The sequence below is a fragment of the Neomonachus schauinslandi genome, chromosome 5 (assembly GCF_002201575.2).
Source record: "Neomonachus schauinslandi chromosome 5, ASM220157v2, whole genome shotgun sequence".
NCBI classification, from domain to species: domain Eukaryota; kingdom Metazoa; phylum Chordata; class Mammalia; order Carnivora; family Phocidae; genus Neomonachus; species Neomonachus schauinslandi.
This window is the reverse complement of record NC_058407.1, coordinates 139516768-139524695: the sequence shown is the minus strand read 5'-3', so window position 1 is coordinate 139524695 and position 7928 is coordinate 139516768.

Genomic DNA, 7928 nt, shown 5'->3' with positions numbered 1-7928 from the left:
CAGGCTGCGGGAGGCCCAACCGGCCTGGTGTCTACACCAACGTCAGTAGGCACTTCAACTGGATCCGGATGCTGTTGGCCCGCAGCCCCGGCGTTCCCAGGCCAGCCCCCTGCCGGCCCCTGCTCCTCCTCCCTCTGCTCTGGCCTGCCTCCCTCCTGCAGCTGGCCTGAGCCCTGCAGAGCCTGGGAGAGCGGGCCGTCTGCTAACCAGGCCCCGCTCCCTGGGTTCCTTTGCTAATAAACACGTTTGCATGTTGGAGTCTGTGCCTTGCGGAGCCTTCTGCGGCCCCGGGGGGCTCCCTGGACACCCGGTCACCCCAGCAGCACTCCCTAACTCCTAAATCTTGCTCCAGCGGTCCGCACTATTCAGGTTTGGGGGGCAAGCCACAGGACCCCCTCCGGTTAGTTGAGTCAGAAAGATAATTTATGGGAGGACATTAGTAGCCCCTGGGGAGACGAACGGGGGTGCCGGGAGGAAACGTCCTGAACCCCCCGGTGCTTGGGGCCCCCCACCAGACACTCCTTGTCTGACCTCCGTCCCTGAGGCCGACCTGGGACCAGGACTGGGGTGTAGGAAGTTGATTTGGGAGGTGATACCAGGAAGCCCCAGTGAAGAGGTTCCCGCTGTGGGCAACTGAGGCACAGTCCCGCTGGAGCCCGTGAGAAACCACAGCGGCACCTCGGCACCCGCGAAGCAAACCTCCCTGCTCACCCGTGATCCTGGGAGGAAGGCTGGAACGGCGTTCTGCTTCCCCAAACGGGGGGAGTGGTCAGACGCTGGTGGGCTGCCACAAACAAGATCAAAGTCCTTCCCGCCAGGCAGGAGGCCCCGTCTGCTCCCTCTCACCAGCTCCCTCAGAGGCCACCGCTGCGTCAGGTGCGGGCGCCCCGTTTGTTTCCTTCCTGCCCTCCCCCACGCCACACGCAGCAGGGCCAGCAGCTTCCTGGTGCTCCTGGGCTCCTGGCCAGGCTGGGCACCCCACCCCTGCAGGGACCCTACCACCTCCTGTCGCCCCTCACCCCTCGTGAGGCTCCCCCACACTTACGTGGCGCCTGTGTGACCGGCTCTGGCCTGACTTGGGGTCCTTGCAGGTGCCGTTTCCTTGGTCTAGAATGTTCCCCCTTCTCCTGGTTGAGCCCTGCTCTCCTCCAGGCCTCATCTGAGACGTCACTCCCTCCACTCTGTCATCCGCTCATCACACCCATTAGGGTCCTTCAGGCCGGCTCTCCCTTTGTCACTAACTGGCCGTGGCCGTACCTTCCTGCATGGGCGGTCCCGGAGCCTGCGCTGGCCCAGCAATGACCACGCAGCCCTGTGCCCTTCACAGTGGAGACACCCCACAGCCCCACCCGGGATCAGTGACGGGCTCCGGGAAGTCTGGCCACCCCCTCCTGTGGCACAGGCCACGCTGGACGTTTCCGGGCCCAGGGTGGAAGGGAGTCCCAGGGGACCATCGACACTCTGCCCCGGGGGATCATCATGGTGCAGCGCTGGGTCCCTGGTTCCTTCACCCCGTGGTGTCCCCCACCCTTGCTCTCCTGAGATAGGCCGGAGATGGTAAGTGCTCTCAGCCATCCTGGGAAGGGAACTGGCAGCTTCAGGCGGGCCACTCGGGGCTCATCACCCCTCCACCCCCCGTCCCTGCCCCCTTCGGCGTTCACGCTCCCAGCTGTCTTCCGTGGAGGACACGACCCTGCCACAGAGAGTGGCCCTGTGTGCCTGGGCTCACGTGCCCTGCACCAGCTGCTGCTGGGACCCAGTCACTGACCAGTGGGCCTGAGCCGGTGGCCAGTGGAATTGCTTGTCCCTCCAGAGCTGGATCAGGGCGTGTCACCATGCTGTGGACAGCTGGAGTCGCTCTGACTGCTGGGGAGGACGTGCATGGTGGGGACATGGCAGGCCTGTCTGGTGAGGAAGATGGAGGCTGGGTGGGGAGTCGCCAGACCGTGAGTGACCAACGTCCCATCGCATGTTTTCCCAGCAGCCACGAGAGGGGCCTTCCCTTGTGATGAGTTCATGGAGACAGTAAAACCTACAACTTTCATCTTCGAGGACATCTGTACTTTGGAGTCAAGATTTTTTTTCTTTTTTCCTTTCCTTTTCCTTCCTTCCTTCCTTTCGTAGGCTCCACGACCAGTGTGGAGCCCAATGTGGGGCTTGAACTCACAACCCTGAGATCAAGACCTGAGCTGAGACCAAGAGTCGGACACTTAATCAACTGAGCCACCCAGGAGCCCCTGGAGTCAAAACTTTTTAAGCATAGTTTTTATAGAGTAAATGTTAGCATATTAGACTCGTGATTATTTTTCACTTATATTGTGGGTGGTGCCAACAATGTATCTTTCCTTCTCCTTTCTTTTTCTTATTCTCCAAAAAGTTGTAGAAGCCAGAGCAGATATTTTAGGTAGCCACTAAGATTTATTACTTCCCTTATGTAAACAAGAATAATTATGGAGAAAGTGAAGTATTTCTGACGGGTTCTGATTGTAATCACAGTCCAGAGCTTCGTGTATCTCATAGTGTGTGCAGAGTCGGGTGCGACTAGGGACACACCAGAGCATCAACACTTGTCACCCCCAGGTGATGGCCATCTAGGCGATTACCATCGCTTTTAGCCTTTTCCAGATTTCCTTTGCTACCCCTTTCCTATTGTGCTGTAATCAGAAAACAAAACCAGTAAGTGTATTTAAAAACCAAACAAGAATCCGGTTGGTTGGGTGTGTGGACAAGTGACATTTTCTCAAGCATATGGAGGCTCTGTGGATGCAGATTCAAGCCTCCTGCCTGCCACTTGCACGGACAAACGCAACAATAGAATGCTATCAAGATTCTGGAATAGGAGCTAGAAGGTGGTGCTGCAGGGTCTTCCAAGATTATCTGAGAAAAGGTCATTTCGGTTTTTGAATTCTAGACCCGCTAACAGCCAGTCAAGCGGGAGGGCAACATGATGTCATTCTCAGGCAGGACGGCTTACGAAGGTGACCTCCCGCCTGCCCTTCCTGAGGCAGGTCCCTGCGGTGGGGAACAGAACCGAGCCCAAGGTTGTCAGCGTCCAGATCTCCAGAGACTGAGTATGTCACTCTGTATGGCAAAAGACACTCTGCAGACGTGGCTGAGCCAGCGGCGTGACATGGGGAGATTATCCTGGACTGCCCGGGTGCAACTGGTGTCATCCCAGGGGTCCTGAAACCTGGAAGGAATCAGAAGCAGCAGTAAGAGCGGTGGCCTAGGACGAGGGCGGATGAGGGGACGGATGCAAGGAAGAATAAATAAGAGATGGCAAAATGGTAGAAATAAGGCATTGAAGTCCCGTTTCTACTCCCGGAAAGAAGAGAAAAAGGACAATCAGGAGAGTTACGGGTGAGGGCAGCAAACCCAAGGTCCAAAATGAGCCAGCGTTCCCCAAACTGACCTGACCATGGAACCCTCGCTTGGGGGGAATTTCAGAAGAGACTTGTAAGACACTGCCCCACGTCTCCAGGGCTAAGCCGGGGCCTGGAAGTTCCCTCAGTCCCTCCCTGATCTGATACCCTTCATCTCCGGGGGTGGATTTTTCTTCAGTAAAATCTCAGGTCTTTCAGCACCTTTCTCTGCTGTGTGCCCCCTCTGACACAAGGGGGCACTGCTGAGCTGCGGACTCCCCGCCCAAGCTGCCCAGGGGCTCCTCTAGAGGGGAGTGGAGGGCACAGGTGCTTGGTTCCTCAATGGATGTTTGCTAAATAAGCAGGTACCTGAACATGCAGGTGAGTTAAGGGGCCTGAAACAATGTTTATTTCCCCATACTTATTTGAATGGGATGAGGACCCCGGCCCGCCCACCGCCTCCCCATTGCCATTAGCCCCGTTCTGTGTCTGCGGGATCCCTTCTCTACACCCAGGCGGTCTCTCCCTTATGGAGTCTTATGGCCAGGTGCAGAGCCGCGCATCCACAGGTCTGCCCACCGCGCAGGCTGGTCTCCTTTGCATGCAAGAAGCAGGTGGTCGCTTGAAGAATTTGCACACACCCTGCCCGGGGCGGCTTATTCCCAGCCTGACAGACATTGCTGCTCTGGACAGCTGTTTAAGATAATGGGCGAAGTGGTTCTGTTGCAGAGCCAGACTTGTTTGTATCGTAAAAATAGCCTCACGATGGTGATTCTAAAAATAATGCATTCTCCTTAGAAAATACAAGTCCGCAAAAGGAGCATAAAGAAGAAACTGTTAAAGATCACCAGAACCCAACTTTGAACCAATTTCTGAACACTGGACATTTAGGTTGTTGACAAATGTCATTACAAATGACATTTTTGGGGCGCCTGGGTGGCTCCGTTGGTTAAGCATCCGACTTATCTTGATCCCAGCTCAGGTCTTGATCTCAGGATCGTGAATTCGAGCCCCACGTTCAGCTCTGCACTGGGCGTGCAGCCTACTTAAAAAAAAAACGACATCTTTCTGTAATCTTATAAATCTCGGCACCTGTTCCTAATCATTTTTTCGGCTAATGTTTCTATGGGTGCAGTGCTTTAGTCAAATGGGCTTCATGTTTTCAAAGGAGTTTAAACCACGAGGAGGACTCCAGTACACTCCTCCAGCAAAGGAAGAGGGATCCACCTCCCACCCTGTTTTGACCCTGAGGGTGTCCACTTTTATATCCTTTATAAACTTACAGGTTAAAAAAAACACTTCTCAGAGGTGTGGGGGGCTCAGTCAGTTAGGTGTCTGCCTTCGGCTCAGGTCATGATCCCGGGGTCCTGGGATGGGGTCCCCATCTGGCTCCCTGTTCAGCGGGGAGCCTGTTTCTCCCTCTCCCTCAGCCTTCTGTTCCCCCTGCTTGTGCTCTCTGTCAAATAAAATCTTAAAAAAACCAAACAAAATGCTTCTCAGTTTGTAAAAGTGGTACAGTCTTACCAAAAAATAAAAGTCAGAGCAATACAAAAAAGGACAGGGGAGGAAGAGGAAAATGTCCTAAATCCCCTTACCTGGAAGTAACTGTAGTTTTGTTTGAATATTGTTTCAGAAGTCTGTTTGGAAAGTCAGGTTCTAGGACAGGCACATGGAAGGATGGGTAGGGTGTGGGTCAGGGTGGGGGCCCGGACACACGTGCCTCCGAACTCCAGGGAACAAGGAGACGTTTACAAAGGGAATCCTTCTCTAAGAGTGTTGGACCCCAGCTATGCGGCAGGCTTCTCAAAGCAGAGAGGCACGAGATGATGAGGCTGGGGCCTCAGTGGGCCTGGAGGTGGGGTTCTGGACACTTGGAGGTGGGACACGGTAGCTCTGGGGTTCAGGAGAGGCTCCCAGCCGAGTCTCGGGCTGGCTGGGTAATGCCCTGTAGTGGGTTAAATTGTGGCACCCCCCAAAGGATATGTCCTCTCAGAACCTCTGATGGGGCCTTATTTGGACTAAGGGTCTTTGCAGATGTAATTAAGGTAGGGATCTCGAGGAGCTCCTGGATAGGACGGGCCATAAATGCAACACCGGCTGTCCTTACAGAGACAGGAAAAGAGAAGCCACAGACACGGGGAGCGGCGCAGGTGAGGGAGGAGGAAAGACTGCAGGGGTGTAGCTACGAGCTGAGAAGCGCCCAGGCCGGCAGACAGCCACCAGAGACTGGAAGAAGCAAGAAAATGTTCTCCTTTAGAGACTTTGGGCTGAATACAGATTTATTCATTTGAGCAAGCGAGCACGAGCGGAGGGCGGAGCTGTGGGAGAGGGAGAAGCAGGCTCCCCGCTGAGCAGGGAGCCCGATGTGGGGCTCGATCCCGGGACTCCAGGATCATGACCTGAACCGAAGGCAGTCGCTCAACCGACTGAGCCACCCAAGTGCCCCGTGGGATTTTAATTACATAAAAGATTAGACAAAATGTGTGGTTGGGTGTCCTGATTTTCCAAAATAGGTGTTGCATTTCTCTGGGGAGAAGTGGGGAAAAATGCTTAGCTTAGAGCGTGGCATCAATGAGAATTCGAGGCCCTCTTGTCTGTTGTGCCACAGGCTTCAGAGCACACAGGGGTCTCCCGAAAGCCCACATCCAGCGAGCAGGGAGACCTGACCCAGCCCTTCACCTCTGCTGGGAGAAGGCCGCATTGTTCCAGCTCCTGGCAGAGTGAGGTCTGGGCCAAGCCCATGGGGGGATTATGGCCTCGCAAATCCCCTCCTGGGGAGCCCTCATCCTGAGGGACAAAGGGCCTGTGTTGAGTCTCCCCAGGGCCAGCACTGGGCCAGGGAGGATGAGGGGGCAGGGCTCCGGAAAGGGCCCCCCTTGCAGGTGTGCATGAGTGTACGTCCGTGCAGGTTGTGTGCAAGGCCCTGCGTGTTGGGGCAGCTGGGCAGCCGTGCGTCCTCGAGGATGCATCTGTGTGCGTGCACGTGTGTGCAGGTGCCTCTGCTATAACCATACTCCTGCCCTCCGAAGATGCACCTCGTGTGTGCTTTGGGCACGTCCTGGCACCCCCGTCATCTAGGCAGCAACTGGCTCTTCTTGCAGCCAGCCCCCCCAGGTAGTGCTCCCCGGGGTTCTGCCTACCCCCCAGGTAGTGCCCCCCGGGGTTCTGCCCACCCCCAGGTAGTGCTCTCCGGAGTCCTACTCCCCCCAAGGTAGTGCTCCCCGGGGTTCTACCCCCCTCCCCCAGGTAGTGTTCCCTGGAGTTCTGGTTCACACAGACCCTCCTTCTGGGTGCCAAGCCTGGCCAGCCTGGCACTAGGAAGAAGGCACCTGAGTTGGCAGCAAGACCCGCAAAAGTGCCCAGCAGTTTGAGGGGGTCAGGAACAGAGCCCACTTTGTGCAGCCTCTAGGCCCTTCCTCCAGAGCCGCGCCTGTCAAGGCCTCTGCCACCTCCACCCCACAGGAGGCTCTGGGGCCTCTGGAGGGGTTCGGCTGCCCCTGTCCCTTCCCTCAGTGGGCCCGAGGGCTTCTGGGAGGGGCTAGGAGCATTGGGAGGCCAGGTGGGGAGCCCTTAGCTTTCAACATGAGTCAGTGGTGGGTGCCTGAGCCCTATGGGGCCTCTCCAGAGAGACCAGCGCAGGCCAGGAAGGAAGGGCCACGTCCAAAGCAGCTCTGTGCTCTCCCCACGGAGGGCTGGCTGGTAAATGCTGTAGATGGGCTGCCTCTCTTCCAGAGTGGGGACCAGGGAGCCTCCAGGATCACTTACTTTGTGGGTGAAGGGCCAGAGGATACACGGGGCAGGTTTTCTGGGTCACAAAGTGTCATAATTGCTCAGCTCTGTGGGGTGACGTGAATGGGTTTGGCTGTGTGCCTGGAACACTCTATGGGCAATGCCATCGGAGTTTCACAGGATTTTCATGTGTCACAAAGTGCTATTCTTTTGAATTGTTTCTAACCACTGAGAACTGTAAAAAGTGTTCTCAGCTCCCAGGCTGTGCTACAATGGGTGGGAGTGGGGTGCTCCCCGGGGTTCTGCTAACCCCTGGCCCAGATACCTCGGTGGGGTGTAGACAGGGCCTCCACCCCGTCCCCAGTCCCCCAACACTGCCATCCCAGTGAAACCAGTAGGTGAGCCAGTGCTTCCAGAGTGGGTCTGTGCGCACAGGAGGCCGTTCTCTGCACCCTCTTCTTGTGACCAGATGGGACCTTCCTGAACACCCAGCCTGGCTCCTGGGCCGTGCATCCCTCCTTCCTCGCGCCCTCAGAGCGTTCCCTGGCGCTGCCGACACCGCCCCCCAAATGGACAAGTGTGCTGTTTCCGATCTTTTGCAATTTCGAAGGACACGGCCCAGAACCACCTTGCCCACCTGGCAGCACGGGTGAGACCCGGGTGCTCAGGCCCTTGCAGGAGAAGGATCCTTGAATTCTCATAACACCCAAGAGGAGGCTCTATCCCAGCTCGCGGACAAAAGACGACCCAACCATCTGTTGGGGTGGTGGGAGCTCCCTGGACAGCACGCCTCACACGCAGGGAAGCCAAGATTTGGACCCAGTCTGGCTCCAGCGG